Below are 20,347 nucleotides of genomic sequence, written 5' to 3'. Positions count from 1 at the left end.
GCTAAGCAGAGCACAGATAATAAATATTTGAATGAATAAAATGAGTGTTTTAGACTTTGAAAATTTTTATCAGAGCTTAACCATGAAGTTGTAACTTTTCCTCTAAATACATGATTTTGTGGTACTTGTGGTATTACAAATAAGGAAATCCAGTGGCATAATGGTGAAAGCATGGATTTCATAGTCACAAGACCATGAATTTTTATTTATTTATTTATTTGACAGAGAGAGAGATCACAAGTAGGCAGAGAGGCAAGCAGAGAGATCGGAGGAAGCAGGCTCCCTGTGGAGCAGAGACAGAGAGCCCGATACGGGGCTCGATCCCAAGACCCTGAGATCATGACCTGAGCCGAAGGCAGAGGCTTAACCCACTGAGCCACCCAGGCGCCCTAAGACCATGAGTTTTTATTCCATGCCTATTGCTTTGGCTATAGGATCCATAAAGAAAGTATTTATTTTTTCAGTTTCTTCAACCATGAAGCTTTCTAAACAAATATAATATAAAGGACAACTAGATAAGCAGGACTACTTCCCAGATTCAGAAGGTAGTAAAAATATAGGTAGTGGAAAGAAGCAGAGAATTTCTGATTACAAGAGCACTAACAAGTTACCACTCCCATACTAGTTATCTTTAGTCTCCAAATGACTTTTCATGGCAATCTGCAATCCAACTCGATTATAATTTTAGAAAACTCACAGATAAGCATAAGTACTCACAGAGTGTTCAAATTCTTGAGTTTCTTGAAGGCACTTCCAGGAATTTCTTGTATTCTGTTAAACCTCAAGTCCCTGGGAACATAAAAAGGAGAAATATTATAATATTTATATGATATATTTATATAATATAATATTATATTATATATTATATTATTTTTTAAGATTTTATCCATTTATTTGACAGACAGAGATCACAAGTAGGCAGAGAGGCAGGCAGCGAGAGAGGAAGGGAAGCAGGCTCCCCGCTGAGTAGAAAACCCCATGTGGGGCTTGATCCCAGGACTCTGGGATCATGACCCAAGCTAAAGGCAGAGGCACTAACCCACTGAGCCACCCAGGCGCCCCTATATATTATATTATTAATATATAATATAATATTTATGATTATTATTTCCAGAAGTCTAAAAACCAATTCTATTTTTATAAATAAATTATGGCACTGAAGGACTAACCACGAGACAGAATTAGGTACATTATGCATAATTGTTAGGTACATAAATTGTTTATAGCAGATTATGCATATCAGGTGCTATATGCTAGTCTAAAGACACCAGAAAAGTGCAGCTAGTTACAAATCTCTTCAAAGTGTTAAAAGCAGTTACACCATTTCCATTTGTCATATTTGTCTGGCACTAAAACAAATTCTGTATATGGCAACATGCCAATTGATCATAATAAATTTGAACAATATTGATAGGTCAGATGTCACTTATCAATTCAACATATCACCATTACTTGGGTTTAGGCAAAATTATTATTAATTAGTTAATTTTTCTTAATAGTCCAGGAACATAACAGTCTTCTAAGGAAATATTAAAATACATAAACAAACAAACAACAAAAATAAACAATTAGTGTAAGAGAGGCAGCCAACATTCTCTTTCATCAATTAATACATTACTTTATTCAACATTTAAATTACTGAATGCCAACTACATTGCCACATAAATAATAAGAACACAAAGATGAACAATATATATGGTCCTTGCTACTGAGCAGGCACAGTTGAGTTGAAGATTACAAATAAATAATTACAGCACTAGTATATAAAGTATCAGTGGTACAACAGAGCAACAAACAAAATGTTCTGCACAGATAGCCAACTTAGGTATTGGTCTGCCTAGACCCTCTTTCAGTGAGAGAAGAACCCACTTCACTGCCTATGATTTTGGTGGAAATGTCAGTCATGTGCCCTTCAAGAGGGTGACTAAGGCCAGACAACTGTCTCCTTGGACACACTATTTCTTCTGTGGGGAGCATATGACTCAAGCAAAGCAAATTGGGGGCATTCATGAGCTGCTGAATAAAACAGTTATGCTCTGTGTCTGGGATCAGAGATTATGAAAAATGAGTATCTATGACCATAAGTGTCCAGACTAGAAAATAAAGTCAACTAGAGACAAAAAGGTGAAAATATGGGAGAAGAAAACAAAGCCCTGCATCCAGCTATGCCTGAGATCAAACTTCTCTCCGACTTTTTAGTTATCTAGGCAATAAACTCTAAGTTTGATAACTTTATTTGAGCTGAGTTTATATCACTAATGTAGGGATCACAAGAAAAAGATGAAAAAATTGTTCAGAAATATGAGACCCATGGGCAATGATACTGCAAAACCTTCACAGAGCATTAGTGTGTCAGGAAGCCAACAAACACAAAAGCAAAAACAAAAAAACAAAATATGTACTTCCCCTCAACTAATTCCTCAAAATAAAATTTTTCACCACCATAAAAAGTAGTACTATTTTAGAATACTTGACTCAAAAATCTTTATAAGATTACCTTAAAATTCTATCAGTTTATATTTCTCTTGGGTTGACTTAGAAGGATATTGCAATTTTATGGGAGCTTTTTCAATTAAAATAATTAATTAAATTCTGTCACCAAGAAAGAAAAAAGATGCATGACATTTTTTTAAAAGGTATTCAATCAAAATAACTCATTGTGACTATACGTCTTTGTAAGACGGAATGCACTGCTTAAACATCATACATTGTTATTTGGTCTGTACTATATTTTTAAAAGAAACTTTATAAATTATGTGAAATTCTCACTATAGACCTACAAGGTATAAAAGAAACTTTATAAATTATGTGAAATTCTCACTATAAACCTACAGGAGATAACGTTATATAAATCCAACTACTATAGATAGGCCCTTAGTTTCCCTTCAACATAGAAGCTTCAAATTACAGAAAAGATTGTCCTCTCACATCAAACCATAAATCCTAATAGTCCTCCCAAATTGAGCTTCCAACAATACAAGAAGGGAGTAAATATAAAAAGATAAATCACTTTCTTTTTTTAAGGCTTTGAAATTTTTAAAAAATTCAGAAAAGTACAAATAAGAGTACTCTTTATTATCCATATCCAGAATTAACAACTGCTTTCACTTGACATACTTCTATTCACAGTTCCACACATTTTTATTTTGATTATACAAATCACATGTAAAAATATATTACAGGTGAAATAAAAATCTCTTTTAACCACTACCTTAATTTTACTATGTCTCCTTCTCAAATATAACCTCTCTCCTGAGTGTGATGTTTCTCTTTAGACACACAAATATATATAGGTATATGAATATGTAAATAAAAAAGTAAAATGTATACATATAAAAATATGAAAATAAACATAATAGAGGTAAATATAGAATAGTTAGTATTTTTAAATTTACAGAAATGAAACTAAACTTTCTGTGGTTTTTTGTTTTTTGTTTTTTTAAAATATTTTATTTATTTATTTGACAGAGAGAGATCACAAGTAGACAGAGAGGCAGGCAGAGAGAGAGAAAGAGGGAAGCAGGCTCCCTGCCGAGCAGAGAGCTCGACACGGGACTCGATCCCAGGACCCTGAGATCATGACCAGAGCCGAAGGCAGTGGCCTAACCCACTGAGCCACCCAGGCGTCCCTTTCTGTGGTTTTTAAAACTTCTCTTTTTCCCCCTCTACTGCATCTCTTCTAGGTCATTCTTTGACACATAAAGATCTAGATATTTATCCTCAACTGTTTTATAATATTTCACTATGCAGACACAGTTCTTTTATATATCCTCTTACTGACAGTCATTTTGACTGTTATCAATTTTTTGCAACATTTACAAATAATATTTCAATAAACTTGCATACATATCTCCTTGTGCACATGAAGAAATATTTCTCTGGAATGTATTTAGAATTAGGATTGCTAGATCAGAATGTATGCACAGCTTCAGTTCTACAAAATGATGCCAACTCTGAATTCATTTTCAATTAAATAATACAGCAGTAATACATAATATATGTAATTAAAAATAATGCAAAAAGATGCTTGAACTAATCACCACATTTTAAATTTAAACTTTTCACTAATCAATTTAAGAGTAAAGGTATTGGGGTGCCTGGGTGGTTCAGTGTGTTAAAACCTCTGCCTTCAGCTCAGGTCGTGATCCCAGGGTCCTGGGATCGAGCCCCGCATCGGGCTCTCTGCTCAGCAGGGAGCCTGCTTCCCTTCCTTTCTCTCTCCTGCCTCTCTGCCTACTTGTGATCTCTGTCTGTCAAATAAATAAAATCTTAAAAAAAAAAAAACTATAAAAAAAAAAAGAGTAAAGGTATTAGCTAGAATGGCCAAAATTAGCAAGACAGGAAACAAAGTGTATTGGAGAGGATGTGGAAAAAGGGGAACCCTCTTACACTGTTGGTGGGAATGCAAGTTGGTGCAGCCACTTTGGAGAACAGTGTGGAGATTCCTTAAGAAATTAAAACTAGAGTTTCCCTATGACCCTGCAATTGCACTACTACTGGGTATTTACCCCAAAGATACAGATGTAGTGAAAAGAAGGGCCATCTGTACCCCAATGTTTATAGCAGCAATGGTCACGGTTGCCAAACTGTGGAAAGAACCAAGATGCCCTTCAACGGACAAATGGTAAGGAAGATGTGGTCCATATACACTATGGAGTATTATTCCTCCATCAGAAAGGATGAATACCCAACTTTTGTAGCAACATGGACGGGACTGGAGGGGATTATGCTGAGTGAAATAAGTCAAGCAGAGAGAGTCAATAATCATATGGTTTCACGTATTTGTGGAGCATAACAAATATCATGGAGGACATAGGGAGATAGAGAGGAAAAGGGAGTTGAGGGAAATTGGAAGGGGAGGTGAACCATGAGAGACTCTGGAGTCTGAAAAACAATCTGAGGGTTTTGAAGGGGTGGGAGTGGGAGTTGGGGAAGCCAGGTGGTGGGTATTAAGGAGGGCACGGATTGCATGGAACACTGGGTGTGGTGAAAAAATAATGAATTCTGTTATGCTGAAAAGAAATTAAAAAAAAAAAAGAGTAAAGGTATTAAGTGTGTTGGTTATCAAAATTCCCTTTGTCTTCACTAAAAAGCAAGAATAAGTTTCCTGCCACAGAGTAGTGTGGCAAGTTGTCCACTGTCGCAAGGGTTATTTAGGGGGCTGCGAGATACATAACGCACAGTTCTCACTGCTCAGGTAGCCAGAGAAGCAGCTTTCCAGAAAAGCAAAGCACATTTAAAGAGACCCAAAGATTATTTCCCCCTTAACTTAAATCTCTTAAAAGACATATTTAGATGCACCAAAGTTAGCATGTTAACATTCATGTTCTTTGTCAATATATTCTACCACATAAACTTGTGTAGTTAGGTAGATTATAAACTAAAACTCTAAGGAAAGACTTCCCTTCCTAGTTTTAATTGCTGCATTTTAGAATTGTATATGGATTGCTGAAAGTAGTATTTACCATACCTTTTCATGAAATTACACTAAAAGACCATCTGAATTCAAATGACCACCAAATTTGGATCATACTACCTTCTGTGTAAATAAGTTTATCCAAAAATAATTATTTATTTTCCCATATTGCCTCTATTATGTTCAAGATGGATCACTAAAATTTCACCCACAGAAAATTTTTCATTTATATAAAACTTCACTTAGCATTATTTGTAGCATTATTTTTTCACTCTTTGCATAGAGTTACAATTGAATTTTTATATATCCTGCACAATTCATCCCTTTATATGTACTATTGATAAAATAATATTCATAAAAATAATTATTATGTAGCACAATTTTCATCCTATTCACTTTTCACTGGAATTCAATTTGGAAACAACTTCAGGAAAGGCACCAAGATGAAAACTGAGCTCATGGTGCTTACTGGCAGTGGTCAACATGAGTTTGTCTGTTTATCTGTCTGCCTGGCCTGTCTGCCTCCAGCTCAAGTTGTTAAAGCTGAAGAAGAAATGTTTAATGATTTTTATGGTGAGAAATTTGGAATTGATGTTTTTAACTAATAAGAGATGGGTTTTAGTTCAAATTTAATCCAAAAGATTCTCCTTCCAAAATGAGTTTTAAATGATTCCTCCATTGTACACAGAGGGCAGAGAACAAGCATGGACAGACAGCAAGGTGAACTAGCCTAAAACAAATTAACATAGCTCAAGATCATGTTATTTAGTTCCTTCATGGAACAGGGCACACCATGCCCACATCACTGCCCATTACACACCTTCTGGGTGGGTTAGATGGAGCTATACTATGTCTGTGTGGAAAAATCCAGAGAAAGATCTCACAGAGTGATAGAGATGTTAGACCTTTCCCAGAGGTTCTGAGGTTCCCAGTATATTTTATAAATGCCAGACATAGGGCATATTTTTTGAAAACATTAAACAAGTGGGTATTTAAACATAAAAAATAAAACTGTAATTTGTCCACAGATGGTAGTCCAGTTTAAGTTATAAGACAAATGCAATGCTCTTAAAAAACACTATCAGCCTTCCCCTTGACTGAATGCATAGGTCATTGGGAGAGAATATCAAAATCTAAATTTGAGATCTTGAATTTAAGACCCAAGCTACACAGGTCATCTGTTCCCACTGTGGTGGGGACCACCACTACAATAAACCTGTAGACCATCTCAAACTAGGGCACTATTGGGAGGTCTACAGGTTTATTGTGAGCAGATGCCTGAGCTAAGGGGACCCATGCCTAGCCATTTTAGCTAAGAATCTGGCACTGAGAGAGCAAAACAAATAAGGGAAACTCTCAGAGAGCACCAACTTAACAGGCTGATTTCTGTCTGAGTGTGCTACTTGTTTCCTCATAAGTAAAAAATATTCATTCTGGCAGAAAGCCTATCTTCATGAAAAAAAGATCAAGCAGATCTGTACTTGAGCCAAAAGCATTCTTGTTGAAGGCGGGGATGCAACTAAGTCACTGCAAAGTCAAAAGCATAAAACTGCAGAAATAACGTAAGCAGGATCTTGTCTCCCCTGGCTTCCAGGAAGGGCGGGAGGGAGTAAGGTAACTCCTGATAGCCCGGCCCTCATCTCTCCCAGGAGCGCACACTTGTGAACTCCTTCCTCTGTTCTGTCTCTGGAGTCAAAGCCATTTGCGTGCTCTGCTCCCTGCAGCCAGGTTCCCTATTGTTCTGATCCTAACTGCTAGAGCGTCCCAGCCTCCATCTCCTTTCTCAACTGCTGTCCCTTATGCCATCTCCTCATCCATGGGTTCTAAACTGTCCAGACCCTCAAATCAGGGGAAGAATGTAACAGATCTCTCCACAACTTCACCTCCCGCCCTAAAACATCTTTCTTTTTCCATCTTACAGCTCTTTCAGAATAGGAATTGGAAAAACATTTTCCAGGTGAGGAAGAGCAGCTGGAGGACACCACTGAATGCATGGCTTGCCTGATTTCCAATCAGGTTCTTTGGTTCTCTCTCATCTCAGGTTCATTTCCTGCCTACCAAGGGTCAAGCAGCCAGAGCTTGAGTCTATCTTCTGTTGCTGTTTGTCTGGCTTGATGTTAACCTGTTATGAAGGGTAATTTATGTCAACTTGACTAAACCATGGTACCCAGATTTTGGTCAAGCACCAGTCTAGATATTGCTGTGAAGGTATATCTTTATATGTGATTAACACCAAAATCAGTAAACTTTGAAAAAGCAGATACCCTCCCTAATGTGAACCCTAAAATGATCATCCAATCGCTTAAAGTCTTTAAGAGGAAAAGACTGAAGTGTTTGAGAAAGGGGGAATTCTGCCTCCAATGCCCTTCACAACTGAGCTGCAAATCAACTCTTCCCTGGGTCTCCAGCCTGTCAGCCTCCTCTTCAAAATTCAGACTTGCTAACCCCCACAAAAGCATGAGCCAATTCCTTAAAATGAATCCTTCTCTCTTTTTTCTTGCTCTGTCTTAGAAAGAGCCTATTGATTTCCTCATTCTATTGGATAAGTTTCTCTAGAAAGCCCTACCACACCCAATATGACCCTGGCAAAAGTGGAAATGATGGTGTTCATTCATTCCTTCATTCAGTGTAGTTTTTTGGAAGACATGGCTCACACTTGGCCAAGCGTCATCCTTTGTAAGGGAGAGGCAAGTAGTTTCAGTGAATGAAACAGCCAGGGGTAAGAAAGGGTTGAACCCCTGGCCAGGGAGGCTCAACAAAGTTTTCCAAACCTGTATGGAAAATTCAGTCACAGAAGGGCCTCCCAAGTTCAGATCTGCATCTCAGAATTCTCTGAGGAGAGCAGCTCTGAGGAGTCTTAACTTCTGACAGGTGCTGCTTCAGTGAAAATCATCACTAGCTGTACGGAGACCACCAAGTAAAGAGCACAAGAAAGAAAGGGCCCGTCCCATGTGAACATTGCCTGGGGTTGGTGCTGGGTAGGTAGTACTGGCATTTTTCTTTTTTTTTCACGTTTGATACTTATCTACATACCTTCAATAATGGCTAAAGTATCTATACATAAATCACAATACTATAAAGACTTCAAAGAAGATATTAGAACAACCTTATAATAGTTTTTCAATCTACCTTCTTTATTTTGCTCTTCAATGAAATTTCCAGCCTAGCTCCACACTATTTTCCAGAAATGGATTATAATCACTTCTCAAACTATGAATTAAACCAAACTGGACTTGTTCACAAAATCCCCAGGATGAGGAAATCAGTTAAACAATAGCACTGGTTTAAATCAATTAAACAATGGCACTGAGAGCCATCAGGTGCTCACAGAAAGTTAAAAGTGGAAGGTAACAGGGGAACATACACACAAAGACTTAGGTTGTGCTTTTCTGTAATTTCCCAGTTTCTTACAAGGAACAAGTATGCTATTATAATCTTGAAGAACTTGAACTTTTTAAAAAGAAGTTGTCTTACAGATTAATTAGTCCAACCTCTGACTCTATGTGTAAGACAAGAGGGAAAAGCAAAAGGGAGAGGAAAGAAGTGGAATGTAGGTACATAGTCATCCTGGCTAAATCTTAACACTACCTTTTCAAGGCAGTTGTTAATATGTTGATTTCAGAATTGGAACTTTTCATTCAAAACATTTCACTCATCTCAAAGCAAAGCAAGTGGCCATGGGGAATGGCTCTCAAGTGTGTGTCTGCTTACAAAGTAGGTACTGTCTACAGACTCCCACCTAACCTTAAACTCCTCCTGAGGAAAATAGGCCTAGGACAATGGAAGGGCACATTCATCATCTGCCAGCCACAGAGGACCAGAGGTTGTATCAGAAAACAGTCTTCCTGATTCTCATTTTATTATAATTTCCACCTCATTATCCTAAACCAAATTCCCACTTCCCTCAGACAGGGCAGTTAGCATTTCATTTAAATCCTTTGTCTTCCAGAGGTTACGTGGTTAGAATTAACAAATACCCCATGCTTGCACAAAGGAGCTAACAATGAAAATGTCAATGGAAGGTGTGAACCAGTCCAAGGTAAGTCAGTATGAACTTGAGTGTTCAGCTGCATCACTGAGGTCATTAAAAGCATCCAAATATAAAAGAAAGCAATATAATTTTGAAGCATGGCGTTCCTGTCTGTGGAAACCTAAAGAGAACAGACAACCTGACAAAATAGTTCCAGACTTTTTCTTTCTTTGTGAACGTGGTCCTTCCAGCAGATGTCACTAAAGAGCAGGCCACTCTTCTAGGTTAAAGAAATGATTTCAAGGAAGATGAGGTGGTTTAATATGTCCTAAATTTCACAGTACCAGGAGGACTAGACTATAGGCTTAATAGTGTTCCCTGAATCCCATTCACTTGCATGTGAAAATAGCAGTCAGCAACAAAGCTTCACTCTGAGATGATAATATACCACATTGCATAAAAAAATGTTTTTTGATACAAAAGTTGGGTATTTATCCTTTCTGATGGAGGCATAATACTCCATAGTGTATATGGACCACATCTTCTTTATCCATTTGTCTGTCAGTCTGAGGGTTTTGAAGGGGCGGGGGCTGGGAGGTTGGGGGAGCCAAGTGGTGGGTATTATGGAGGGCACATATTGCATGGAGCACTGGGTGTGGTGCATAAACAATGAATCCTGTTACATTGAAAAGAAATTAAATAATAATAATAATGTTTTTTGGAGAATAAGAAGCTGTGACTGAATCTTCACATAAAACTCAAATGTAACCTCTTGAATTTAAAGACATTGCTATCTTTGTCATTTGAGTGAAAATATATTTCAAAATAATAAGATTTAACTTTTTAAATTAATTACTTAATATAATTCATACTATTAGGATCATTATAATACTATGCAACAATATTAACATTTCTGTCCCCTCTTTTCATATTAAGCATGGCTTATCCGAATGCCCCTGTGCTTGGGAGAGTGGCCAACACCATTAGATGCACCATTAGATCCTGCTAGACAAGTATGCCACATGAGCCAATAAACACAGTCTGAAAGAATATTACAGAATCTCTGAGATCAGACTTGGTTATGTTTTTATCTTGGATTACATTTATCTTGTTTGTCCTTCCCGTTTCTTACTATTAGGTTGCTACTTTGTTCTGGGGTTGTTAGAAAGATCTCCTTTGACCTGGTTCTCCACCATGTATTTGATGACCAAGGGCTTGTCAGGGGTGAGATTCATTTCCAGGATGCACTGTGCCACAGGATAAAGTTGATCTTGTTTGCATGTCACATATCTAGCTCCATACCTCCCCATCTCCCCGTCTCTCCTTAGGCACACTGGAGTGAAATGGGCCAAACTTTTTAATCACATATTGGTCACATTATTTCATAACTCTACATATGTGCACTTGCTGTTCCTTTGTTTGGAATGTCCTGTCTTTTCTTTATCACATGTTCAAGTATTCTCCAAGACAACATGCAAATATCACCCCCATGATAAAACTACCTTTGAAGCAGCCTCACAGTTGTTCAGAAGGAAGCACACATAGCCAGTAATAGCAGCTCTGTCACCTGCACTGGCTACGTGGGTGTCCCTCATCATCAATATCAACTGCCTTCCATGATGTAATGTTGGGATGACCCTCCAAATTCATCCTTTTTTCCTCAGGGAAACATGCTCTCTGGGGTCCTATGTGATCCTTCAAGGCGTTTGCAATGGGAGGCAGTTTAGCGTTGTGATTTGGAGTGCAGGCTTCAGAACCAAAGAAGCACACTGAATTTGGTCTTGGCCACTCCCCAGCCATGTGACTTTCGACAGGCCCATACTCTCTCTGGGGTTCCTCATCATAAAACGTTGATGATGTTACTCAGCCCATTGTATTAAATATCATAATTCACCCAAACCATTCAGAGTAGTGCTTAGCATGTGGTAAATGCTAGTAGTTATAAATATTACCACCGTCAATAAAATTCTGTTATTATAGCATTTTAAATACAACATTATAATTTTCTAATTATAGTGTCTGTGCTTCCCACCCAACACAGATAAATTGGGAGCATCTTAAGAGCAGGAAATGTGTCTGTCATCTTTTTATACATAGCATAAAGTTTGCTATAAAGTACTTGAGCATAAGTACTGAGAGCATTTAATAACAATAATCACAACAATAATAATAGTGGGATGAATCAGCTATAGTTCACAATAGGCAATATATGAAATACTAGAAATATAAAACAAATGAAAAGTGAGGTTTCAGTTCAGCTGCATGTAAGACACTCATCAGTAAATGAAAAATCAGCTTTTGTAAATATTAGTGAAAACACTCGTATTCAAAACCCATTTTTCAAAAAGAAAAAAGAAATTCAGTTAACTTAATGTATAGTTATTCCTCTATGAAACTAGACATTGACGTTTACAATTTTGTACCTGGGAGTCACACACAAGATTGGCCTGATTATTGGGAAATGTGACCTGTATGCTACAGACAATGATAGGAAATCAAATCTCCATATACAACTACTTCATTTCTATAACTATCAGAGAAGCTGACAAAGATATTAGATTTTTCAATAGCCTCAAGTTCTCAAATATGTGATGTCTTTTTGGAAAATACATTTCTGTCTATAATTTTAGTAAATTATTTAACACTTTTGCTTCTGTCTCCCATAACAAGATTTGCATGCCAATGATAACAACTGGAGGAAAAAAATCTAATTTTATTTCCAAAAGAAGTAAGCCTCTATATATAGTATTTTTGTTGCATCTATTTGTCAGCTTACTAAAGGTGACTTTCTCCGTTATCATTTCATTCAAATTGTCCTGGCCTAGGCCATCTATGCACTCTTGATGGATAAAGTCAATGAATGTGTTTGAGTCATCATTTTACTTTGTCTTTTGGTGGCATTTGATAATGTTAACTCCCTTCCTCTTTAAGCCCTCCTGGATTTTCTCCTTTCTCTCCTAATAGACTCCCTTTCCAGATCAGGTTCTTTTGGTTTGCCTCTTAAACACTGATGTCTCCAAGGCTATGCTTTCAGCCCTCATCTTTCCTCCCTTAACCTTCTCAAGCAATCTTATCCACTATTTTGGTTGCATGAAACTATGTAAAAGCAAAGAAATGTGAATTATATATGAGTAACATGTGCGTGCCTATACACACATACATTCATGTATTAAAAACACACACATACCAAATCTCTACCTTTTTCTTAGATATCTACCACATTCTCCTTGCCTGACATTAATCCAGCCACTTGATCTCCCTAAGAGATAAAGGTTCCAAAGGCACCTCAGCTTTCCCCAAAGCCTTGTTCCTAATATCCACCCAGACACAAAATCACAGGCCTAAGAACACATTTGTATAGCTATCAAGTCCCCTCTGAGTCCTACCCCAGGCTAGTTCTACACCCACATCATCACCATCCAGACAATCCATATGCTCATGGACTCTCTACATGTCCCTTGCATGCAGCTGAGTAGGATTTCTGTAGGAAAGCAATCATTTTTGTTTTGTTGTTGATTTATTTTAACCTTCACAGTTTAAAATCTTTCAGTGGCTCTCCATTGTCAGCAGAGCGGAACTGTAACTGCTTGTATTGTATATGAAGCCTTCCCTGATTCCCCTACTTCCCAGTCTTTCACCTGTGAATACTTCTGGCACCCTAAGTTTTAGCCATGCCAAAGTACTTTTGATCTCTAGAAACTTCAAAATGTATCATGCTTTTATGGCTTTTGGTTTGTTGTTCTTTCTTTCTAGAATTTCTTCTCACCATCCAACCTAGAAAAAACAATCCATCTTCAAGCATTATGCTTAATAGTGATTTCTTCTATAAAGCCATGAACCTCATTTAAAAACCTACTCATTACAATTGCATCAAAAGGAATAAAATACCTAGGAATAAATTTAACCAAGAATGTAAAAGATCTCTACACTGGAAACTATAAGATATTGATGAAAGAAACTGAAGATGTTACATAAATCGAAAAAACTCTACACTTATCAATTGGAAGAATATTGGTAAAATGTCCATACTACTCAAAGAAATCTACAGATTCAATGCAATCCCTATGAAAATTTCAATGGCATTATTCTCAGAAACAGAACATATAATTCTAAAATTTATAGGGAACTACAAAAGACCTCAAATAGCAAAAGTGATCTTGAGAAAGAAGAACAAAAAACCAGAGACATCACACCTCCTAATTTCAAGCTATATTGTAAAATATTAGAGCAATCCAAACAGTATGGTACCAGCATAAAAATAGAGACTGAGATCAATGGAACAGAACAGACAGCCCAGCAATAAACCAACATATATGTGGTCAATTAATTTACGACAAAGGAGTCAAGAATATACGGCGGGGAAAGGGTATTCTCTTTAATAAGTGGCATTGGGAAAACTGGACAGCCACATGCCAAAGAATGAAACTGGACTATTATCTTACACCATACACAAAAATAAACTCAAAATGGGTTAAAGACTTGAATTTAAGATTTGAAACCATAAAACTCCTAGAAGAAAACACAGGCAGTGAGCTCCTTGACATTGGTCTTGGTGATGATTTTTTTGGATTTGAAACCAAAATCAAAACAAATGGGATATATCAAACTAAAAAGCTTACGTACTGGATAGGAAACCATTAATAAAATGGAAAGGCAACCTATGTATTGAATAAGAGAAAATATTTTCAAGTCTATCTCTGATAAGGGCTAATATCCAAAATATACAAAAAACTACAACTCAATACAAAAAAAAAAATTAACAGTGCAACTAAAAAAAATGGGCAGATGATCTGAATACTTTCCCAAAGAGGACATAGAAATGGCCAATTAGTATATTTAAAAGTGCTCAATATCACTAATCATCAGAGAAATGCAAATCAAAAATACATTTAGATACCACCTGCACCTGTTAAAATGGCTATTATGGAAGAATAAGAAGGAGAGGGAGGGGGTGGGGAAGGGAATGGGAATGGGAAGGAGAAAAGAGAAGGAGAAGAAGAAGAAGAAGGAGGAGGAGGAGGAAAAGGAGGGGGAGGGGGAGAAGAAAAAGAAACAGTGTTGGAAAACATATGAGGAAAAGGGAACCCTTGTTCACTGTTGGCAGGACTGTAAATTGCTGCAGCTACTATGGAAGACAGTATGAAGTTTCCTCAAAAAATAAAATAAAACTACCACTTAATTTAACAATTCCACTTGTAGGTATTTATCTGAAGGAAACAAAACATTAATTGGAAAAGATATGTGTGCCCCCATATTCATTGCAGCGTTATTTATAAGAGCCAAAACTTGGAAGAAACCTAATAATCCATGAATGGATGAACAGATTTTTAAAATGTGGCATATACAATGAAATATTATTTGGTCATAAAAAAAAAAGGAAATCTGTATTTGCAACAACATGGATGGACCTTGAAGTCATACACCGAGTGAAATAAGTCAGACAAAGAAAGAAAAATACTTAAATGTGGATCCAAAGAAGAAGAAGAAAAAAAAGGAAAGCTCAACTGTGCCCTTGGTGTAACTTTTCCCCTTCCTTAGCTACTGTTCTGTAAGCATCTGCAACACAGCCCACAGATTCTGTTCCAGGCACTGAGCATGGACACTAAGATGTAATTTGGTTCAACAAAGAGGTGAAAGAATGAGTGCATTACATTCTTAAAATTTCTAAAGCATACCTTTCCCAAAAACAAAGTATTTTTCCCCTGTGTTATCCCTACTAAATTTACACACAATGAAAACTGAAAAAAGAATATTTATTTAACTTACAGAAAAATGATTTGTCTTCTTTTCTTTACCAATCTGCTCTTTTCATGACTGGTTTTCTGTAATGGTATTTTTTTTATTATCATTCACCCCACAGTGAGATCAGTGTAACTTCTCATCCAAAGAGCTTAATAAATGTCTATGACCTCACTACATTATAGAATAGGATAGCAAGACAGATAAATCAACATACTGAGAAAGTGGCCACGATAGCACAACTGTTTGAAAGTGCAACTTCAGTTCCTCTCACTAAAAACACACAAAGAGGAGGGGGCATCTTTTTTGAAAGCTACTTGCATTAGAGATATGCTCAGAATTAGTGTACAGCATATGGTTACATTACATATTTGCTCATTCCATGGCAGAGCCTTTTGTTAAGGCTCAGAAACGGGTTTTCACGAATCTGCTTCCATCTGTATTCCATTCCTGAAAATCATCCTGTTTGAAACATCAGGTTGACAACATATTTGAGCCCTTGGGTGAGATTCTGCCTCTAACATAGCTGAATCCCTGACTGAGAAGTCATTGGACTATCCATTTTTGTGTCACAGGTAGGAATTATTGCGTTAGCCTCAGAAAGCTTACCCATATTGTGGAAGCTTAAAAGAAGGACCAACCAGCTGAGTATTATGGTGAACATTATCTACTTCCACCAGTTTTTACCATAATACAAAATCTTATTTCCAATGAATTATCATGTTAGTAATACAACAGGCTAAAAGAAGAATTTTACTCTTGTAGGAAGAATTTTACTCAACCTACTTCTCTCTATAGTATCCGTAACTTATTTGTACTAATGTACATTGACTGCTGGTGTTATATTTCAATTTATGGTACAGATCATAATTCATGTCACAAAATTCTCTAATCCCATAACATACACAATTTGAACATTTTTATCATTAACATTCTCTCATTAAAATAATGCATTAACAATATTATCTTCTATTAAAAAATTATTCTTCCTAAGTGGCATGAGAGATAAAGATTGAAATTTATTATTTATCAAATGTCTCAGATATTTCTAGAAATATTACATGATCAGAAAATCCATAAACTCCTAAGTGTTCTTACCTAAAACAAATGACCAACAAACATTGGTTGAGGAATGATTCATGTATGTATGTATGTAAGGACAAATGCATGAATAGATGGATAGATGTGAGCTCTTTCAAAAAGACAATGAATACAAAGTAAAACAAATATTATGAAAAATAAATAATATGGTAGCCCACACACTGAAGTCACTCAGAAGCTATATGATAAAAAAGAATGAATGATGTGAATGAATACATAAAATACCAACTTATTTTATCCCACAGGTTAACCAAAAAACAATCTGTTGGAAGAAATCTGTCAATCATGTATTTCAACCCAGATTTAGAAAATAAAGAAAAACGGTCTATAAAAGTTCATAGAATTAACTAGAAAAGGGGACTAGGTATCAGATCCTCTGACTTTGATTAAAGTGATTTTCCATTAGAATACATATTGTTTTCTTCCAGTACAAAAATGAAAAAAAAAAAAGGTTCTATTTTCAGAGAAACTTTTTTTAATGAGCAAAAGAATACTCTACAATTTGTTGTAGCTTCTAGTCAGCAGTTTCATTTTATGACTGCAATGATGGAATGATTATAATTGCTTAGTTAGGCTTTGGAAACATTTTTAACTTCTTAGGCAATTTATAATTTATGGCATCCTTTAATCTCTTGATTAGAAGATGGTTGCTCAAACTTTTCAGAGCAACTTCAGAGTTTCAAATGTGCTACAGATTGGCAGAATTTATTACATAGATGCACACATAAGCACTACACATACTCATAAAGTTGGATTAAATTCCTAATCTCATTAACCAAAGATTATAAGGTAACTATCAAGAGCTAAATGGCCATACTGGGCAGGAGTAAATTTAGCTTACATTTCCTGAATTTAAGAATCCAAAACCAACACATGCTAATCTAAGGGATGAATTTTTAACCATTTACAAAATATTTTTACTCACACACACATACATGCACACAGAGAATACCTCCATGAACACCTAAGAACACAGAATATGTTAACACTTCTCCATATCTACCCTATGTCCATAAATGCATTTATGAACAATGAAGTAATGCCATTATGATTTATGATTCTTATGATAAATCACGTTTTTTATTTTTAAACATTTTTAAATTTGCTGATAAAGTATGATGCACTAGAAAGAGCATTGGGTTTCAGATTAAGGTCTACTGCTAACTAGCTTCATGCTACTGGCAATTTCTTTAACCTCTATGAAAAACTGAGTGAAGTGTCTTCATTTGGGGAAAGATGAAATTTATTTACCTCTGCACTAAGTAACACTCTTACCAAATCTAATAATTAAGTATAAAATCCTCATTAGTCTGTATTTGTGTAATAATTATCAGTCTGTATGAGGTTAATAATTATAATACTGGAAATCCATATGTACTAAACAAAAGTCTTTTTTCTTAGGAATTAAATTTGCAATAAAACCTAAGAAGTTTTCTCCTTTCATAGCCTTCCAGAAATTACAACAGAGACCTGTGTAGTGTTATACTGTTTACCAAATCTAATTTATTTATTTATTTATATCTGTGTTCTTTTTTTAAAACATTTTTAATTATAATATATCATTTGTTTCAGAATTACAGATCTGTGATCCATCAGTCTTACAGAACACCCAGCATTCATCACAACACATACCCTCCCCAGGGTTCATCACCTATCAACCCCATCCCCCAACCCCCTCCCCTCCAGCAACCCTGTGTTTATTTCCTAAGATTAAGAGTCTCTTATGTTTTGTCTCGCTCTCTGGTTTGGTCTTGTTTCTTTTTTCTTTTTTTTTTCCTCTCTTATCCTATAATCCTTTGTCTTGTTTCTTAAATTCCACATATCAGTGAGATCATATGATAATTGTCTTTCTTTTATGGACTCATTTTGCATCGTTTCTCGGCCTTTTGGCTAAGATCAAGTGTAGTATCTGTTCTTATCAGTTTAATATTGACTCATTTTGCTTAGCATAATACTCTCTACATCCATCTACGTCATTGCAAATGGCAATATTTCATCTTTTATTTCACCTTTTTGATGGCTGTGTAATATTCTATTGTATATATATACCACATTTTTTTTCCATTCATCTGTCAATGGGCATCTGGGCTCTTTCCACAGTTGGGCTATTGTGGACATTACTGCTATAAACATTGGGATGCAGGTGCCTCTTCCCATCACTACATTGTATCTTTGTGGTAAATACACAGTACTACAATTTCTCGATCATAGTGTAGCTCTAGTTTCAAGTTTTTGAGGAATCTCCATACTGTTTTCCAGAGTGGCTACACAAGCTTGAATTCCCACCAACAGTGTAAGAGGGTTTCCATTTTTCCTCCTCTTCACCAACATCTGTTGTTTCCTGATTTGTTAATTTTAGCCATTCTGACTAAAATGAGGTGATATCTCATTGTGGTTTTGATTTGTATCTCCCTGATGCCCAGTGGTGATGTTGAGCACTTTTTCATGTGTCTGTTGGCCATTTGGATATCTTCTTTGAAGAAATGTCTGTTCATATCTTCTGCCCATTTCTTGATTGGATTATTTGTTTTTTGGTGTTGAGTTTGGTATGTTCTTTATAGATTTTGGATACTAGCCCTTACGTTATATGTTGTTTGCAAATATCTTCTCCCATTCTGTCAGTTGTCTTTTGGTTTTGTTGACTGTTTGTTATGCAAATGCTTTTTACCTTGATGAAGTCCCAAGAGTTCATTTCTTACTTTGTTTCCCTTGCCCACCAAATCCCATTTAGAAGTAAAGGTCTGAGTTTTCTTCTAAAGTACATAAGAATTAAATATTATAGTGCTATTATCACTTTTCAAAACATGTGACTGTATCTCATCTACTAATTTTTGTCTCTGTTCTACACTTATGGTAAATCTTTAGGAAAATGGTAAAATAAACAAAGTATGCTGGCTCTCTGGATCCTTGGTCGTGTTCATGGCGCCAACAGTCCAGCAGTCTCCACTTCCCTATGCATGGCTGCCTATAAATGAAGGTCAGTCTGTATGGTGGGTAGAAAATAAAAGTTAAGAGTTTTTCTCCAGAAGATCTATGGTAAAATCTATTTCCAAAAAGAAACAAACAGCAAAGAATTGGCAAATAAAGTGAGTAAATCTAAATATATACTGATGGTATAAATTTTTAAATAATGTTATTGTGAGTTCTAAAGAGAGAGAATTAAATTACACAATAAAAAAACAAAATATATATTCAGGGAAGATTATTAAAATTAAACTTTTGTAAAGTCCTTGTTTGAGACAAAGGTAAAAATATTGATTATATTCAGACTTATAGATTAAGTATACCTATGCTAAAGTTTCTAGTATAATCACTAAATTTAGAAATGAATTGATTAACTTTCAAACTACCAGAAGATAAATTGAAAAGGAAAGTGGTCAAAAAGGTCAAGAAAGAAAAGATTGCTTTAAAAGTCATGGAAATGGTAAGAAAAACAGAAACCAGAAAAGATTATAGAAATAAATACATCAATATTTTCAATAAATGTAAATGGACTAAATGCTCCAATTAAAAAAAAGATTATTATAATTGATCAAAAGGTTAAAAATCAGCCATCAATCAAAAATCAAAATTCCACAATTAGCACATGACAGATCTGTTTTTTTGTTTGTTTTTTGTTTTGTTTTGTTGTTGTTTTTTGTTTGTTTGTTTGTTTGTTTTAAGAGAGGGAGAGTACACCAGTGATGAGGGGTACACGGGGAGGAAGAGGAGGAAAGAGTCTGAAGAAGATTCTGTGCTGTACATAGAGCCCAAAGCCAGGCTCAGTCCCATAACCACAAGATCATAACCTGAACCACGACCAAGAGTTTGAGGTTCAACTGACTGAGCTACTCAGGTGCCCCTTGATAGATCTGATTTTAAAAAATTGCAATTCTACTTCTGACCAAGATGGAATAACAAGAATAAGACCATATTTTCCCTCCCACTTGAAAAAGTAAAGAAAAAACAAACAATGTCAGACACTGACATCAGGTAGTAGGCAATGAAAAACAGTGATTCCCAAAAGATGCAAAGCAAATGAAATGGACCCAAAAATCACCTTAGTTCTAGAGTTCTCAAGACAGAGAATCAGAGAAGAGATAACATAGAAAAAGAACCCCAGTCTGCAAAAGGCCCTCTCA

The 20,347-nt window shown here is 35.9% G+C and overlaps 1 pseudogene; it reads left to right on the top strand.

The window, feature by feature from the left end:
* Window positions 1–18,096: 18,096 nt before the first annotated feature.
* On the top strand, window positions 18,097–18,195 carry LOC122905583 (annotated as a pseudogene).
* Window positions 18,196–20,347: the final 2,152 nt, after the last annotated feature.

Source organism: Neovison vison, chromosome 4, assembly GCF_020171115.1.
Source record: "Neovison vison isolate M4711 chromosome 4, ASM_NN_V1, whole genome shotgun sequence".
Lineage (NCBI taxonomy): Eukaryota > Metazoa > Chordata > Mammalia > Carnivora > Mustelidae > Neogale > Neogale vison.
Note: the sequence above shows the minus strand (reverse complement) of the source record. Positions and strands in the feature narration are given on the sequence as shown.